Source organism: Gopherus flavomarginatus, chromosome 4, assembly GCF_025201925.1.
Source record: "Gopherus flavomarginatus isolate rGopFla2 chromosome 4, rGopFla2.mat.asm, whole genome shotgun sequence".
In the NCBI taxonomy this organism is placed as follows: Eukaryota; Metazoa; Chordata; order Testudines; family Testudinidae; genus Gopherus; species Gopherus flavomarginatus.
The window spans coordinates 107,318,069-107,337,912 of NC_066620.1; the positions used below are offsets into that span (position 1 = coordinate 107,318,069).

General features: G+C 46.6%; 1 protein-coding gene across 1 annotated transcript in view; it reads left to right on the forward strand.

Moving 5' to 3' along the window:
• The first annotated feature begins 724 nt into the window (after nucleotides 1-724).
• The window catches only part of PLAGL1 (PLAG1 like zinc finger 1), an 81,243-nt gene continuing 62,123 nt past the window's right edge, over nucleotides 725-19,844 (forward strand). The window contains exon 1 of the mRNA XM_050949571.1: nucleotides 725-777. The gene's annotated coding sequence lies outside the window, so the exon portion shown is untranslated. The remainder of the gene's footprint in view (nucleotides 778-19,844) is intronic.

Consider the following 19,844-nt stretch of genomic DNA (forward strand, 5'->3'; position numbering starts at 1 on the left):
GAAATCGCATGATTCTTTCACAATCAAAGCTAATCTCACGATTTTGAAGGCTTGGAGTTGGTGAAACCACATGGGTAATTTTGGAGTTGAAACAAGAGGCACTGAAGAATTAGGGTTGGGGCCAGCTAGTGCAGTAGACCAGCATTAACCACCGTTGTGTCAACAGTCTGAGGCCCCGATCCTACCAGCGCCTACCCAGCTGTGCACCAGGACTTCAGCGGGGCTGCTCACTGGCCCAATGCTAAGCATGTGTTAGTCCGGAGAAGCGCTACTGGGCTTTGTAGCGCTGTGCTCCGGTCGCATCCCTCTCCTGGGGCTGGCAAGCGTCCGCCCGCCCGCACTCACTCCGGCTCCGCCAGGAAGTGACTCCGCAGTTACACCGCGAGGAGGCAGAACCGATTCACCTCCCCCGGCTGCTTCGCCACCCACCTCGCCCCCAAACCAGTCCTGCGGCTTCTCCTGCGCGCAGAGCGGGAGCTGCTCCGCCCGGGCAGAGCGGGAGGCGGGGGCAGGGCCGGCCGGCCGAGCGGCCATACAACGCAGGAGCGCCCGCTCACCGTGCCTGGGCAAGTCCCCCGCCCGCCGCAGAGGCAGCAGCTGTCCCGGCGCCCGCCGGCCCGCGGCTGAGCTCCCCGCCGCAGCGCAGCCTCCCCCCGGATCTGCATCGCGCGCCTGCCCTGGGCAGAGGAGGCATCGGCGGCGGGGAGGCGGCTCAACCCCAGCGCTTGGAGCGGGCGGCCGGCCCCTGCGGAGCCGGGAGATGAGCGAGAGTTGCGGGTGAGTGGCAGCCGCTGCTGGGGAGCCTGGGGGCTGAGTGAGGCGGCTGTTCGCGGACCAGCGCCAGGTGAGCCGGGCGGGGGCGCTGCCCTCACGCTCCCCTGGAGGGGCTGCCTGGGCTGGGGACAGAGTGTGAGACGCGCGAGGGGAGAGAGATTTCCTCGCCCCTGCTCCCCAGCAGGGCCCGTGCAAGGATATTTTGCTCCCTAGGCGAAACTTCCACCTTGCGCCCTCTGCCCCCACCCCTCCCCCCCCAGCATTGCTTATTATAAACTTTCAAAAATGAATACTGCATAATGTGGCATTGTTCATTAGAATTAATACATATTTGGCTTGAAAATTTATTAATTTCATTATTTAGCCTACATATTTAATGAAAATAATTGAATGACCTGACAGGGTGTGGGGCTGGCTGGCTCTGGGCAGGGCAGGGGATCCAAAGCTGGTTGGAGATGGGGTGTGGGGTTGGCTGGAGACAGGGGGTGCGGGAATGGCTGCGTGCAGGGCAGGGGGTGTGGGGCTGGCTGCAGGAAGGGCAGGGGCTGCAGCAGGGGCTGGATGGAGACAGGTGGTGTGGGGCTGGCTATGGACAGGGCAAGGAGTGCAGTAGGGGCTGGCTGCATGCAGGGCAGGGAGTGAGGGGCTGGCTGTGGGCAGCGGGTGTGGGGTGGCTGGAGACAGGAGGTGTGGGGCTGGCTGTGGGCAGGGCAGGAGGTGTGGGGCTGGCTGTGGGCAGGGCAGGGGGTGCAGCAGGGGCTGGCTGCGGGCAGGGCAGGGAATGCGGGGCTGGTTAAGGCAGGGAAGGGGGTGCGGGGCTGGCTGCGGGCAGGGAGTGAGGGGCTGGCTGGATACAGGGGTGTGGGGCTGGCTAGAGACAGGGCAGGGGGTGTGAGGCTGGCTGTGGGCAGGGCAAGGGATGTGGGGCTGACTGGAGGCAGGGCAGGGGATGAGGGGTTGGCTTCAGTCAGGATAGGGGGTTCAGCTGCCATGGATGGAGCTGGAGCACAAAGAGCAGCTGCAGAAGGAAGAGCTGTTGGACAGAAGCTTCTGTGAGGAACCGGCTCTGTCCCATGGAGAGGTACTGCTGCGGGATCTGCATTTTAAATAGCAGTGGGGACGCCCCTGCAGCCCCTTGCCCTCTCAGCCTCCTGGGCACTGGCTCTCTGTGGCTCACTCCCTAGGGGCTCAGCCCTGCTCCTCTTGCCCCCAGTCCCTCATTAGGCCTGGGTGCACGGAAAGCATGCAGCATATCTTTGTACTGTGTTAATGACTCCTGAACTGGTGGGGGCTATGCCTAATTGCTGCCACTATCTCTTTCTTTGCTGGGCAATTAGATGACAATTAACTTGGAATAGCCCAGAGGGGTCAGAGTAGAGAAGGAAGGAAGAGAGACCTTTAGGTTTCAGTTCTGTGCAAAGCCAGTTAACTTTTCTTTTCAGCTGCCTATAAACAAACCTAGTAGAGAAAAGAGTTTCTTCCCCACATCCCCTCCCCCAAAAAATCGGTTATGATTTTAATGGATCCAGAAGCAAAATAATTCTGTAATCAAAAAGACAAGTTTCCTGCTTTCCCTTCCACAAAGATCTATTTCCAACCCAGGTAACTTATTATTTATTATCTGTAGTAACTATGTTTTCACGTTTGAATAATACACTGTAGTGGTGTCGGAGTTCTTTGGAAATCCCTCAGCTCTTTTGCGGTGTTGGGAGTGAATGCTAGACCCTCAGTTAATTACTTTTACCTTACTTCACGTGCCCATCTTTTGGTCATTAATTTTTGAAGTTAAATTAGATTTTCAAAACCCAGCTTTAAAATGATGTTCATGCCGACAATTGCAATTTAATTGTCTAAACGGGGAAATCGATGCCTTGAAATTATGGGATCTAATTTTAAAATTGTATTAAAAATGTGGCATTATAAAGAGGAAATATTTTAAAAGGTTTATCCAGCATCCCCATTACTGTTACCCAGGATTCTGCTTCAAGCAGTAACACAGGAGGGAGGGGGCAATGGACAGATTAGTGTTCAGTGGTACTTCAAACAAAAAGACATTTACTCTTAAATTATCTCGTTGATGCCTAATTGACGATCTAATAGCATGTATCAAGTACATCAAAACTTCGCTGAATAAGCTTGTTAGCATTTCTAAGGTGGATACTGAACATTCCAAACAGTGATAAGTGGTGCCTGCGGACGGTCGTGCAGGCATGACTGCGGCAGCTCAGACTCCCTCTCTGTCCCAGGAGCAATGGCTGCTCAACCATTTAAAAAAAAAATTTGAGGGCGCTTTTTGGCGCCCTCAAATCTCGGCACCCTAGGCAACCGCCTAGTCTGCCTAAATGGTTGCACCGGCCCTGCTCCCCAGTGTTGTTAGCGGGTACCCAGGACACACTCCCTGTCCCTAGGCGCTTACAGGCTAAATAGCCAGGCGGCAAGAATGGGACCCGCATAGGCATTGGGAGTCTTATGTCTAGACTAGGCTGCAGTCAGGCCAGGGTTAGTAGAACTGGAGTTAGCAGACCCTGGGTTTGTTAACCTAGGGCTTGAGTGTCTACATTCATTTGTAACCCCAGGTTAGGACTTGTTGAACGGTTGGTCCCAACCAGCAGCACCAGCATCAGCACTGCACTGGGGGGGCCTGATTTCAACCACCCCTGTCCAGGGCCGCCAAGAGCGGGTTTGGGCCACGGTGAAAAAAATTGTTCGGGTCCCCGCAGCAAGGGCGGACCAGCTAAGCAGGGCTGGAGAAGCCTGGCCCCGGGTCCCCTTCCGGACCTCTGGGCCCCAGTAATATGTACAGGCTTCCTCCCCCATCCCAGACTTCCTAGCATCCTCCCAAAATGGGGCTGCTCTAGCCCTTTGTTCATGGTGCAGTGTGGGAACACTTGACTGTCCCAAGGACAAAGAATGACAAGCTGTGGAATTGTGGGATACTTTTGGTGAGTCCAATAGGGTTGCATCTACAGTACAAAACAATAAGGCTTGAAGTGTCCCAGCTTCCCCCCCCCCCCCCCGCGCAATCCTCTGTGGACTTCTGGGACCCTGGTATGGATGCCAACTTCAGTTGGATGAATTCTTTAATTAAAGATTAATCTTTAATTCTCAGAGACTCCAGGACAATCCTGGACAGTTGGCAACCCTATACCCTGGGTCTAAGCCCTGGGTTGGCATTATTTGTGCGTGGATGAAAGAGAGGTTACCCTTGAGCTCAAACCCCATGTTTACATTGCAGTGTAGACATATAGGCTTTAGGGTTTGTCTACACTGCAATAAAACACTCGGGGCTGGCCCCTGTCAGTTGACTCAGGCTCGTGGGTCTTGGGCTGTGGGGCTAAAAAATTGCACTGTGTACATTTGGACTTGGGCTGGAGCCCAGGCTCGGACCCCACCAGGGTTCCAGTTTGAGCATCCACATTGCAATTTTATAGCTCTGCAGCTTGAGCCCATCAGTCGACACATCCAGCCACACGTGTTTTATTGCACTGTAGGCATAAGCTGTGAGATGCATATGGGTGACAGCATATTTATTGATATGTAGTTAGTAACTTAGGGTATGTCTACACTACAGGATTATTCTGATTTTACATAAACTGGTTTTGTAAAACAGATTGTATAAAGTCGAGTGCACGCGGCCACACAAAGCACAATAATTCTGTGGTGTGTGTCCATGTACCGAGGCTAGCGTCGATTTCTGGAGCATTGCACTGTGGGTAGCTATCTCGTAGCTATCCCATAGTTCCCGCAGTCTCCCCCGCCCATTGGAATTCTGGGTTGAGATCTCAATGCGTGATGGTGCAAAAATAGTGTCGCGGGTGATTCTGGGTAAATGTCGTCACTCAGTCCTTCCTCTGTGAAAGCAACGGCAGACAATCATTTCGCGCCCTTTTTCCCTGGATTGCCCTGGCAGATGCCATAGCATGGTAACCATGGAGCCCATTTTGCCTTGTCACTGTCACCGTATGTGTACTGGATGCCGCTGACAGAGGCGGTACTGCAGCGCTACACAGCAGCATTCATTTGCCTTTGCAAGGTAGCAGAGATGGTTACCAGTTGTTTTGTACCGTCTGCTGTGCCATTGTAAATTGGCGATGAGATGACGGTTATCAGTCGTTCTGTACTGACTGCTGCTGTCTTGGGTGCTCCTGGCTGACCTTCGCTAAGGTCGGCTGGGGGCTCAAAGACAAAAATGGGAATGACCCCCCCGGTCATTCCCTCCTTTATGTTGTATCTAAAAATAGAGTCAGTCCTGCCTAGAATATGGGGCAAGTGTACTAGAGAACCAGAGAACCAGAGAGCATAGCCGCTCCGTGTCAGATCCCACAGAAATGATGAGCTGCATGCCATTCTAGGGGGTGCCCCTGCAACAACCCCACCTGTTGCTTCCCTCCTCCCCAAACCCTTCTGGGCTACCGTTGCAGGGTCCCCCCATTTGTGTGATGAAGTAATACAGAATGCAGGAATAAGAAACACTGACTTTTTAGTGAGGTAAAATGAGGGAGAGGCAGCTTCCAGCTGCTGTGATAGTCCAGGCAGGACATTAAACGGTGGGGAGGAGAGAAGCCCAGCATCCCGCTGCTATGATAGTCCAAGCAGTACAGAATCTTTTCTTTAGACATGAAATGAGGGGGGGAGCTGATGGAGTTCAGCCCCCAGTTGCTATGATGAGAATGGCTACCAGCCGTTCTGTACCATCTGCTGGGAATAACCGGGAGTCATTCCTATTTTTACCCAGGCACCCTCGGCTGACTTCACCTGAGGCCAGCCAGGAGCACTCATGGGATGATGAGAATGACGGCTACCAGTCCTACTGCACTGTACCATCTGCCACCGGGGAAGGGAGGGGGGAGGGTGCTGCTGTTCAGTGCCCCAGCACCGCATCTACCAGCAGCATGCAGTAGACATACGGTGACATTGAAAAAAGTCAAGAAACGATTTTTTTCCCTTTTCTTTCACGGAGGGGGGAGGGAGAGTAAATGGACGAGATATACCCTGAACCACCCCGGACAATGTGTTTGACCCTACAGGCATTGGGAGCTCAGCCAAGAATGCAACTGCTTTTTGGAGACTGTGGGGACTGTGGGATTGCTGGAGTCCTCAGTCCCCCCTCCCTTCCTCCATGAGCGTCCATTTGATTCTTTGGCTTTCCGTTACGCTTGTCACACAGCACTGTGCTGTGGACTCTGTATCATAGCCTGGAGATATTTTTCAAATGCTTTGGCATTTCGTCTTCTGTAACGGAGCTGTGATAGAACAGATTTGTCTCCCCATACAGCGATCAGATCCAGTATCTCCCGTACGGTCCATGCTCGAGCTCTTTTTGGATTTAGGACTGCATCGCCACCCGTGCTGATCAGAGCTCCACGCTGGGCAAACAGGAAATGGAATTCAAAAGTTTGCGGGGCTTTTCCTGTCTACCTGGCCAGTGCATCTGAGTTCAGATCACTTTCCAGAGCGGTCACAGTGGTGCGCTGTGGGATACCGCCCGGAGGCCAATACCGTCGATTTGCGGCCACACTAACCCTAATCCGATATGGTAATACTGATTTCAGCGCTACTCCTCTCGTTGAGGAGGAGTACAGAAACCGGTGTAAAGAGCCCTTTATATCGATATAAAGGGCCTCGTTGTGTGGACGGGTGCTGCGTTAAATTGGTTTAACGCTGCTAAAACCGGTATAAACGCGTAGTGTAGACCAGCCCTTACATTGAGTGCGGGAGGGGAAAGATGTCTAGTGTCAGCACCTGTTAGCCTCACAGATTTAAAGGAGATACACATGATAGTTCTGTTTGTTACTGCTTTCTCTGAGACTTTATCCCTCTCACACCCTTCTCTATTGCCACCTTCTTGGGCTAAAGAGGAAGCTGCTGCTGCCGCCATTTGTAAAGTATTGTGTATTGAACTGGACTGAGGACAATGATGTACAAAACGTGTTTTCTTCTCCTGCAAAGTATTCTGGGAAAGTAGATTCTCCCTTGTTGAATGAAGTGAGAGGTGGGAAGGGATTACAAGGTGTGTGTAAGGCGTGGTGATTTTGATTTTTACATGTACAGGCATTTCCTTGTTGTCAGTCTTGAAATGAGTAAAGAGCTGCACAATCAGATCAAGTTTCAGAGTGAGGAGCAGGGGATGCAGAGGGGAAGAACAACATATTCCCACTATTAGAATAAAGAAATACAAAGGATTGGACAAAGTGACATTCCTCAAAACCTACAAAGGTCTAAATGGGGAATGCAGTGTATGACAGAGACAAAAATTATTCATGGAGGAAATTTAGAATACTGGGGGATTCCCTCCTTCCATGTAAATAATTTTCTGTAACTTCAGTTAATGATTTAATATTTCTGATGTAAATATTTTTCAGCATTAAAAAGTAGGGGCCACTATACATTTGTGTAGAATGGTGGCTCTCAACCTTTCCAGGCTACTGTACCCCTTTCAGGAGTGTGATTTGACTTGTGTACCCCCAAGTTATACCTCACTTAAAAAGCTACTTGCTTACAAACTCAGACAAAAAATACAAGTGTCATAGCACACTAGTACTGAAAAATGGCTTGCTTTCTCATTTTTACCATATAATTATAAAATAAATCAATTGGAGTGTAAATAGTGTACTTATATTTCAGTGTATAGTATATAGAGCAGTATAAACAAGTCATTGTCTGCATGAAATTTTAGTTTGTACTGACTTGGCTAGTGCTTTTTGTGTAGCCTGTTGTAAAACTAAGCAAATATCTAGATGAGTTGATGTACCCCCTGGAAGATCTGTGTGTACCCCTAGAGGTACACTTACCTCTGGTTGAGAACCACTAGTGTGGAACATAGGTAACATTAAGGCTAAAACAAATGATGTGCTTCAAAATTTGGGGGCAGTTAAGAGGTATGGGGGACAAAATGTGAGATATCTTCATGTTATATGTGATATGCCCTTACCAGGGTCCTGGAGCACCATTGAGTGCTGTGCAGCTACAGACATATACAGCCTCCTTCCTTTTCCAGGCAGTAGAACCACTTTCTGTGTAATCACAAGTGCCTTCTGAGGCACGGGAAACTCCACTGAGTAACAGGAAAGCAAATTACTGCACATATATCTGCCTCCAAAAGATTTTTTTTCTTCTTTTCCAAATGTTTTTATCCACAAGTCTCAACCTCTGCCCTCAGTGGAATGCAAATCCAACCACAAGCCAGGTTCTCCCACTTGTCTTTCTTCTTTGCTTTTTACAAAAGCCTGAGGATGAGGTGATGGTGTTTTGGCCCAATACAACTTCTATTGACTTTATGAACAAAAAGGCTACAGAATTTTTTTTGTTCATCTGTACCTAGTTCTTGCTAGTTTATATTTTGCCATGGTAATTGTGTTGTAAGAGAGTCTGTGGATGTGAAGTAGCTAACTGTGTTTTGACATATTCTGTAGCATCTACGCAGTATGAAATTTCATGTTTTGACATGAGAGCTTTATGTTTTCCTTAAAAAAAAACCTCTTCTGTGGGCCAACTATTGCAACCACCACTCAAAACATTCCCATTGACTAACACAGTCATACTACAATTTAAGGAATGTGGAATTATCCTTCTATAAAAATACTGTATAGAGACAAACATCTCACTTCAGATAGTGGAGTCAGTTTTGATCCTGAATGTCTTTGGCTCTCATTGACTTCTAAGGGAGCTCTGTGCATGTATCTTAGGGGAGAATTTGCCTCATGATATTCTGGGTTTTTTTAAACTGTTCAGTTAGAACTTAAGCTCTGTTACAAAGACAGCAAACAAAAATTTAACTTTTCTGGGAAGATGCAGCCAGGAGACCTAATTTCTAGTCAAAATACTACTGCTTCCTGCATTCCGTATGTATATCACCTGTGTATCTCAATTTCTCCATTTGCAAAGGGGGCAAATAATGCAAATAACTTTTGTAGAGTACTTTGAAATCATTTGGTGAAAGACACTATAAGTGTAAATTATTACTATTTTTAGTGTGGAGGGTTAATATAAACTTATGTTTCACAGGATGAATATTTTATTTAGATTTATAAAAGACTCTATAGATACCCATCCTATGCTTTGGGTACCAATTACTTAAATTAAAAAATACATAGCACAATATACAAGACTGTGCATCTCACCTTGATGCACGCACATCCACATTAGTAAACCCAAAACCATTTAGCCCACCTCACGTCAAACACCCCGGGGGGCAGAGAGGCACAGAGAAAACAATGTGCTTCACAGCATAACCAAAAAGCTGACATCCAGGCTCTGACCAAATGAGGGAGGAGCAAATTCCACAGTTGAAGGCTCCTCTCCATTTGCAGGGAGGGAGCCCCAGCTGAAGAGCCTCTGCTGTGAAACTTTGTCTCATGGAGAGAAGTAGTCTCACAAGTAACCAAGTCTACACTACAGACTTATATGTGTATAACTATGTCACTTGAGGTGTGAAAAATCCACACCCTTGATTGACGTAATTATACTGACCTAGCCCCTGGTGTAGTCAGCGCTGTGTCAATGGGAGAGCTTCTCCCATTGACGTAGCCACCACTACTCACAGAGGCAGATTAATTGTCCTGATGGGAGAAGCTCTCCCATGGGTGTAGTAGTGTTTTCACTAACGAAGTGCAGCAGTGCAGCTGAATCAGCATACGCGAAGCCAAACTCCAAGTCCCAAATCTTTAGTTGCAAAGTTAATAACACTTTGAATCTGATTTTCAGTTACTCCAATGCTTTTGTAGTCACTTGTACCATTTGTAAAGTGAGTGTGCAATGCTATCAAGTCAGAATGGCAGCATTTGACACCTACCTTGCACTGTTGTAAATGGCTGCATTCAGTTGTCCTGCATCTTGATTTAGGCTGCTAGAATGCCACTTGAAAACCTGTAGATCCCAGAGCACGCTTTTGTCATGAAACTCCACTTAATAAGTCAGTTGCCATATTAGTAGTTTCTGAATGGTCTCAAGGTCTTGCTCTAGCTTTTAAACCAGAACTAGTTCTTCTAGACTAGTTCTTCTAGACTTATATAAAATAAACTTAGGGCCACAACTGACAGAAAAAATGAGAGGGAAGGGTATGTAGTTTTTCCAAACAGGTTTTTGAGGACAGCAGGTAATCTAATCCTGGGGTAGTCAACAGGCAGACTGTGGGCTAAATCTAGATTGCCAGATGCTCTTGAATGGACCCCAACATCTTTTATTGACTTTTTTTAAAATTATTTTCTCTGGAGTCTGGACCTTGACTATATCTTGGCCAAGAAATCTGGACCTTAACGAAATTTAGAACCCTGATCTAATTGAGCCTCAGAGTCTGACCAGGTAGAGTGTCCATAGAGCCCACATAATAACTGTGTAGTTTTAAATAATACTGAGTTTGAGTATTTTAAAATTAGTGATGGAAGGTTAATATGTCCTCTCTGTATTATCTATTTATAAACTAACATTTTTAGTGAGGAGATGTTTCATATGCACCTTATTTTTCAAAAATACACTCTAACCCACCAATAGGGCACAGATTCATTCTTCTGAACTAAAGACAATCTTTAGCTCTCTTTGAATTCAGTAATCTTCTCTGTAGTCCTGAATCCCCCAAGCATTGAGTGTCACAAGGACACGCATTCCAACCTACCTGTCTACACCACAGCCTATGAGAGAGGAAGCAATGTAAGGTTGCTTATGTCAGTCTTATACTGCCGCTGCATGGGGGGAATCCACTCCTAGCCTTTTATGACATCTTTACACCACCAAAGTGTAAAGTAATAGAGGTAGAATCCAACCCCCCCATTAAAAAAAAAAAGTCAGTTACTGTCGTATATTTACAGTGGTAGATATAGGCTCCCAATCCAGCAAACACTTATGCACATGTTTGCGGCTTCTTCTTAGTGTATGCACAACATGCCTCAGGTGGCACGTGACCTGAATTCATCACCGAATTTGGTCCGCTGGTTGGATCATTAGCTTCCCCAGCTTGGGCTGGGTACTGAGGGGAAGTGCGATGTGAATGCTGATCCATGTCCCCCATGTTTAGCTTTACAGATATCAGTAGTATCCGTGACTTCACTAGAGGCACTCCTGTGCATGAAATGTTTATGGGATCAGGGCTATATTTATTAAAGCACACATTGTCAGGTAATTCCCCAGTGGTCCCACATCAATTTTATTTATATTAAGATGTTCTCACTTGGAATAGCCTCATTTGATTCACCTCTAATTTTCACAAGAGTTTTAAATGGACAGCAATCTTACACTCATACTCCAGCATATGACAGTGTAGTACAAAATACAGTTTAGTCAAGTCACTAAAATAGCAAAGACTATTTTGGTTCTATTTTGCCAGTGCAAAAAAAAAAAAAAAAAGTGCTTTTCAACTTCACAAGGGTAGATAAATGTACCAAAAAAAAGTAGTCCAGGAAACACCTCTTGAAAGCTATCTCAAGGATGCTGCTATTTTTCTGATAACTTTTCTTACTTGCTGCTTGTTAAGACAGGAGGAAGGTTAGTCTGCTTTGAAATCAGTACAGGTAGCCCTGGCGTTCAGCTACTAAATTTAACGACATATATAACCCCCACCCCCAAAATCAGGTAAATATTTTGTTTCCAATTTTATTTTATTGCTTGATTATATCCAGGAATTTCAAGTGGAGAGAGAAAACTCTGTGGGCTTGTCTATATGTAAAGCGCTGCAGACTCAGGCAGACATTAGTTATACTTAATTCACTTTTTCATACTTTTGTTAACTGCCGCAAGGGCTAGAAGCATACTTTTTTGTTAATAAATGCTTAGATTCTGACACTGTAACATGATTCTGGTACCTGTTCTAAGTTGCCTCCATCCTAATGCAGCCCAAAGTCATATCTGAGCTTGCTCCCTCCCACTGTAAAGGGACCAGCAGAGCTAGCATATTAGATTTTGAACATCTGCACCATCAGTAGTGCTGGTATCTTGTTTGGGCAGAGCTTGAACATACCACCACGTTCTTCAATTTGAGTCCTGCTTCACCAGTTACCGTGCCTTAAGCACAGCACTTTCCAAAGGTGCATAGGGGGTTTGATACTTCTCTCTCTCGTTTTAATGGGAATTGAGCTTCCAAAAATCTCTTAGACAGTTTTGAAAACCTTGGCCTAAAACTCCTTATTGGTTCCTAGGAGATATTTTGGTACAGCAAGCAACTCCCAACTCAATGTAGTTTTCAGGTCCTGAATGTGTGTATACAAAAAAATATAATAGAATAAATTTAAGTTAAATTGGTCCTGCTGTCTCACACGTTTGTTAGCTTAAAAACATAGTCTTCATTACTGCTCCATGTAGACAAGACTTTGGACAAGTAACCATTTCTGGTGTTCATTGGATAAACACCATTTTTTTTGTATAGGGATATTTAATCAGTGTTTATTGATTAAAAGTAAAAAAAAATTGGAAGCTGTCAGGACCCCAGCTACTGAGGGGAAGGAGGAGCAGCAGATCAAGGCCAGGGGCTGGTTGGAGCAGACATGAGAATGTGGTCTGAGTTCAGTTTACAGGGTCATGGCCAGAAGCAGCAGTCAATCCCAGTGTTATGCCACAGCATCAAGTCATAGTCAAGGTTGATGAGCTGTAGTAGGTCAGAGCCAAGGGAACCAGCTGAAGTAGGAACGGAGGCACGTCAAAAAGTCAAGAGTGGAGCTGGGGGCCAGGAACTGAGGGAATGCAAGGCATCAGGAGCAGAGCTAGGGGGCAAGGATCAGGGACCAGGACCAGGCCAGATACCAGGAGCAAGGCAAGGCATCAGGAGTGCAGAGCAAGGTCTGTTTGCAGCAGCAAGCCAGGTATCTGCCTAATTGCACAGACAGGCTGCAGGTGTTTGGCCCAGGCACACTATTTAAGACCTTGGGAAATCAGGAAACACAGTAGGCTCTACCAGTCAGAACCTCTATGGGTAGGACATCCCATGTTGTTTGAACCTGTAGGGATCATAGGCTGCTGTTTTCTGTTTCAACAGGGGTGGGAGTGTGGATACAGCAACTGCCCAGGAGTTTGCAGATCCAGGTTCCAGACCAGCAGATCCTCACAAAAGACCTGAACATAATTGTGATCTAGAATCTGATTATTAAATAATAATTCTTCAGCCCTTTATTGAATGGGTTCATATTTTGAAGGTTATTTTCCCTAAAAATAATCTCTGCTGGAATTTGCAGAGAACCTGAAACAATAGCATTGAAATAAGCTTGAATTGCATCTCCCATTTCTCTTAAAGGAGTGAAAATTCTGAAACTGACATTTACATTATTGCTAACATGATTAAGTATTTCACTGTTGACTATTTGAATAGAAACATCAAGCTAACTTTTGTTATATAGTAGCAGATATTGGAGATGAAAGTGGGTGGAGAGAGAACTCACCACTAAAGTGCCTCCTCGTAGCTGAACGTGGCATAGCAGGCTCTCGCTTCTCTAGTGCCCCAGCGATGTTCTCTATTCCCATAACTCAGCCCTCCAGACTGGCAACAATTTAGACCCACCCCTCTTGGGGTACAAAATCCAATAAAATAAAAGGCTATGTCCTTACAAAAGATCCTCAACCCCCTCCTCTCAGCCATTCTTATTTCCTTCCTAAGCCTCATGCCACTAAGGGAACCCACACCCTCTCACTCCACTGGGCTCTAGTCCAGGGAATCCGTGACCAGCTGCCAAGGCCTGCTCCATTCAACTGCTTGGTGCTGCCTTCCTGGACTCTTTCCTATCATAGCCTTCCTCAGGACTTCTCCTCTACAGCTTTTCTAAGTTCACCCTACTTTCAAGGCTACCCAGGGCCCTCCCCTGGAATCCAACAACATCCCAAACCAACAAATATAAACTTAAACCCACTTCCACCCTGCTTGGGCTTGACTTGGGTCCTTGTCTTGTTTCTCTTGCCTTATTCCCCATGCAAATGCCTCTGAGGGCTCACTGTCTGGAAGTCTGCTTCTTGTCCTTCTTTCAGGGTGTATGCACCATCAGAGCCTGTGCCACCTACTGGCCTCTCTGTCTTGCTCCTAGCGTTCTGCCAGGTGAGGATCTCAGCATTTGCTCTTCCCCTGGGGAAAGAAGGAGAATAAAGCTCACTTTAGCCCTGCAGAGTGAATACAGAATTTCTTCTTCTCCTCCCTACAGCCTTTTCTGCGCTAGGCTTCCTGCATTTATAGTCACAACCCATCTGGGGTTCATGTCTAATTAAGCCTGTCCCACTCTCCAGGTGCAACCTTGTACCCTAATTGGCAACTCAGGCATACATTAACTCTTTTGGAGCCTGTGTGAGGTATATACCCTATCAGAGGGTGTAGTAGAGCAGTCAGCAGCTATCAAAGATTGTTAGGGTGGAGAACAAGGAATTCCCCACAAAACCTTCAAATTTAACTTGATCTTTGTCCTTGCTCAAGAAGGGGAGGGAAGGATACAACATTTTCTCTCCAGTGCCAAAAGCCTTAATTGCTAGGTACCAAAACACCAAAGCTGGTTCCACACCTTACTGCATGCCAGCATCCCCAATTGTAACAATTGGTTAGGGAACAATCTTCAGCTTTCCACTTGGTAAGTTCTACAGTGTGGTTACATATTTCCATAGCAACCAACTGCAGCAGATTGAAAGTTTGGTAGCAGCATAACATTTTAGAAAGCCAATATAAAAATGTTACACAATGGATAGTTTCCTGTGCATGTTATTAATTAGTTGATAGAAGTCCATTTTTTTAGTGGATTTAACAATCAACATCACGTACTTGCTCACTGCTGACAATTTTCTTAGCTTAAGTCTCTTAAATGCTCTACAGCTGTTTTCCTTAGATGACCTTAATTTCTCCAAATTGGAGACCTCAAACCAAACATGACCACCTTGCAGAGGGAATGTTGTAAATTAGAGTGACCTTTTGGTGACTGGGGATAGAAATGTCAAATGCCAGTTCTTTCATGACACATTGGCCCATACTGAATGTATTGAATGTCAAGTTGGGAGCTAAAAAGGGCACATGATTGGTTGAAATCTAATAAGAAAGACTGATGATCTTTTGGTGACCTCTTATTGAAAGGTCAAAGTTCAAATTTAGGATTTTTTAAAATTCTTTTTGCAAGCTTTTCCTCTTCTGGAGTGTCTTTTTCCATTATGAATTACATAAATCCTGGGTTCTTTCTCTCTCCAATGCTGGAAAAGTACCCTGTGAATTAAATAAAGTTCAAGATTATACCTGAAAAGGGGTATATAAATAGGTGAATCCCATAAGAATGACTTTTAATCTTTCAGTGACCACTGAAGGAATGGTCATAGTTGAGATTGTGCTGTATTTGACATTTGGATAATGAATGAGTGAACCAAATTTCAAGATTCTAGCTCAACAGAGGAATGGAAAATAACTGTCTATTGCTTGTATTCTTATTTCTCAGAGCTCCTTCATTCTGTGAAGGTATTTCTTTCCCCTTCTGCCTCCCTACAGAGCTCTTGAGCCAGGGGCCTTGTTATTCTAATACAAGGTGACTCAGATTTCACTATTCCTTCCGCATTCCCCAGTACTTAAGAGAACCTTGCACAGAAAAGAGCCAACCTTTTATCTAACCGAGCTTCAGGTTTGTTTGCATCATTCAAGAGAAGAGCTATATTACTATGAAAGATGAAATAGCAAGGACTAATATTTTTACGTAACCAAACTAGCATGATGAGTATTGTAGACTTAGTGCTACATTTTGGCTTCCTGTTTGAACAAAGGTGCAAGGAGCCTCTCCTTACCAGTTCAAAAGCCAGGCAGAATGTTAACATTACTAACAGTATCTAAGTAACAATTCCAACCAGCACTCAAGATGAGAAAGGGTCTGATTATGTCTCTATAACTAGTCTTCAAGTCAGGGCGATGGGACAAACTCCCCATTTTGAACTCTCTCTATCTGAGAAACAGATAATTATACTGACTCTTCACCCAGTGGCAGTATCTGTTCAGCAGTTACTCATGAGCCATACATCTCATTCTGTTATCATAGTTCTGCGTGGTTAATTTATCTAATAGAAGAAACAAGAAGGAAGGGAAGAAAATAGCCAAAGGACTTTGGTAAATGTATAATATTCTTGATGGTCAGGGATATATGCAGTCTTGGGAAATTAGAATTTTTCTGTCACACCAAATACTCCCCAGAAAGGATGTCCCTAAAATTAGAAATTGTATTTTATTTCTTTTTGCTTAGAAGAAAAATAAACTCACTCCACAAATTGTAATTCAACTCTTGAACTATTATTTAAACTTACAGGAACTAATTCTACAAGTTCAATAAAGTAGTTTTAACATATGTCCCCTGCTTCCGTGACCTATAAGTTCAGTGACGGGCTGGGTCTCCATTACCATTTTTCAGGAAGTCTCCCACTGTTGCAGTTCCACTCGTGGCAACATTTGTGAGAATGTTGGTTTAGACCAGGCCTGCACAACTTGTAAAGCGGTGAGGGCCACATTACTCTAAAGAAAACAGCTGAGGGCTGAAACCCCCCAGCCCCATGGAAACACCCCCCCCACCAGGACCTCCCGGCCCACGGAAACACCCCGCTTCAGCACCGCCCAACCCTGCAGAAACAAACCCTCCTTCCCCAGCGCTGCCCCACCGAAACAGCTGTGGGCCAAAAAGGAAGGTTGGGGGTGGGGAGGTGATACTTGATTTTAAATCAATCAGCTAAAGAGGTGTCTGGGAGCTGTCAGGGGCAAATTAAAGGGCCCGGGGCTCTGGCGGCTGGGGGAAACCAGAGCTTTGCAGGGCTGGGGCAGGGATTTAAAGGGTCCAGAGCTCCTGCCACTGAGGGGAGCCCGAGCCCTTTAAATCCCAGCCCCAGCCCGTCCGCTGGAGCCGCGGCCAGGATTCAAAGGGCTCTGGGCTGCCTGCAGCCGCCGGGGAGCCCTGAGCCCTTTAAATCTCAGCCGCGGCCGGGAATCTCTGCAGGCAGCTCAGAGCCTTTTGAATCCCGGCCGCGGCTGGGATTTAAAGGGGTCTGGGCTCCCCGCCGCAGCCGGCAGCCCAGAGCCCTTTGAATCCCGGCCGTGGCTGAGATTTAAAGAGCTGTGGGCTCCCCGCCGCTGCGGGCAGCTCAGAGCCTTTTGAATCCCAGCCATGGCTGGGATTTAAAGGGCTCTGGGCTCCCCGCTGCTGCGGGCAGCCCAGACCCCTTTGACTCCCCGTCGCGGGCCACACAGTGAGCCTCCACAGGCAGCATGCGGCCCACTGGCCGTATGTTGTGCAGGCCTGGTTTAGACATTGTTTTCACTGCTGTATTGGCCACCATGGCTCACTGCAAGTCTAGATGACATGGTGGTAAAAATACATGCCCCATTCCTACACTAGTACTTCTACTGTTGCTAGCTCCAGGGCAGTGCTAGTGTAGTGAATGGAGACTTCCTGAAAAATGCTAGCATAGATAAGGCTAGAGAGAGTTAAATGTTAACATCTGATTCATGGCATATTCAAGTGGTGGTTACTGTGATCTTAAATTGGTCTTTTTACATCTGGGACCAAAGGACATGAAGGATCTGAACATTTGTGTATGAGAGTACTGTATGTGAAAAAGTGTCTCATCACTGACAACCTCCCTTATAGCTAGATGTAACACACTCTCCCTTCTCTCCCACCCTCTGCCGACAGTCTCTCCCACCAGTCAGTGGTCTCTCTTTCCATAACCTGGCCCTCCAATCAGATCAGATTAAGTTCACTGCTTTCAAGGTAATAGAAAGTCCAACAGAACAAGAGTCCTGATGTTCTTCCAAAAAGGTCTTCAGCCCTATCTCTGGGCTGCATGGTCCTCACACCCTTCTCTTAGAGCTCCCAGTCATCCTTATCCCTATGTATGGGACTTCAGATCACCTTCTCTGGTGGCTGGTAGGGGAACCCAGGCCTTCCCACTACACCAGGTTCTAGCTCATGGACTGCTCCGCACAACTCCTTGTTGTTGGATCCTTAGACTGCTCTCCATCCAGCATTTTTCAGGCTCTCCCCTTCCGAGGCTAAACCTTCATTCAGGGCCAGGGCTTTCATGCTCCTACCAAACTCCCAAACCATAAAATATATACATAACCCACTTCTCATCCCAACTTGGACTCAACTTGGACTTTGGACCCCTCTCCACTTTTTCTTGCTCTGTTCCCTAATGGAATGCCTCCCAGGGCTCTCTCCCTACAGTTTCAGTTCCTGATCCTTTTGTTAGGGCTTCCTACCAAAGCCTGCTCCATGTCTCTCCTAGCTGCCTACCAGACCTCTCCACTTAGGAGAGGATCCCAGAGCCAACTCTTTTTTACCTTGGGTTTCCTCCTTAACCCTCCTGGTGACTACACTCTCTAATCCCAGAGAGTGACTGGAAAGTTCTTCACACTCTCTCTGCAGCACCCTTCTGCTCTCCGCTGCCTCAGTGAAGCTTGACCTACCCTCCAGGTGCAGCTCAGTATGCCTCTTAGGCCCAACGAATGCTTTCAGAACCTGTGTGGAGTACACACCTCATCATATAACACCCTAATTAGTAGTGGAATTGGGAAATTAAGCCTCTCCTGAAAGCCGGTCCTACAGATGTTGAAGAATTTACATACTGAAACATATCCCCTTCAGTAGTCAGTGTATCAGCACAGGCGTGATTGAAAGCAGAAGCCTTAATACCTCTGGGAATTGTGAGAAAATGGAAAGACTCAGAAAAGCACTGAGACATATAATGGAATCCAGTTACCCTAATTAGGATCCACTGTTAAGGATCCCAATATTTAATAATAAATCAACAGTCCTGTTGCTCCTCATTTCTATATGTTAAATTCTTTATGTCTAGGTAGAAGTCTTTGCTTAGCAATAGTCCTGGATTAGTCCCAGTTCTGGGCACCACATTTCTGGAAAGATGTGGACAAATTGGAAACAGTCCAGAGAAGAGCAACAAAAATGATTAAAGGTCTAGAAAACATGACCTATGAGGGAAGATTTGAAAAAAAAAAAAAGGTTTTTTTTTAGTCTGGAAAAGAGAAGACAGAGGGGACATGATAACAGTTTTCAAGTACATAAAAAGTTGTTACAAGGAGGAGGGAGAAAAATTGTTTTTCTTAACCTCTCAGGATAAGACAAGAAGCAACAGGCTTAAATCGCAGCAAGGGAGGTTTAGGTTGGACATTAGGAAAAGCTTCCTAACTGTCAGGGTGGTTAAGCACTGGAAGAAATTGCCTAGGGAGGTTGTGGAATCTCTATCATCGGAGATTTTTAAGAGCAGGTTAGACAAACACCTGTCAGGGATGGTCTAGATAATACTTGGTCTTGCCATGAGTGCAGGGGACTGGACTAGATGATCTCTCGAGGTCCCTTCCAGTCTTATGATTCTATGATTAAGAAGCATTAGAAGGTGGCGTTATCTATGTGTTTCCTGTGGCAGAATATAACTTTTCATTCATGCCGCTTGGGTGCTTGTCTACATCTGGGGCCTGCTACAAGCTGATGTAAAGAGCTGCAAAAAGAAAGCTAGTTGCTGCAGACAACCAGAAGTTTTATTGATCCTACAAAATTTAAGAAACAATGCTGCATATTCTTGAGTGCCATCTAGTGGCATTTTATCTATCACTGTCTACCTATATACTGAGGTGGGCAAACTATGGCCCGCAGGCCACATCCGGCCCACCAGCTGATTTAATCCGGTCCGCGAGCTCCCACTGGGGAACAGGGTTAGGGGCTTGACCTGCTCCTGTGCTCCAGCCAGGCAGTGGGGTTGGGGGCCGCTCCATGCATACGTGCCTCGGCTTCGCAAGGCTCCCGGAAGCAGCGGCATGTCCTCTCTCTGGCTTCTATACGTAGGGGAAGCCAGAGGATTCCGCATGCTGCCCCCGCCTGAAGTGCTGCCCCTGCAGTTCCCATTGGCTGGGAACTGTGGCCAATGGGAGCTGCAGAGGTGGCGCCCGTGAACGGGGCAGTGCACAGAGCCACCTGGCTGCACCTCTGCATAGGAGTCGGAGGGGAGACATGCCGTTGTTTTCAGGAGCTGCTTGAGGTAAGTGCCACCCAGAGCTTGCACCCCTGAGCCCCTCCCATGCCCTGGCCCCATCCCTGATCCCCCTTTTGCCTTCCAAACCCCTCAATCCTAGCCCAGAGCACCCTCCT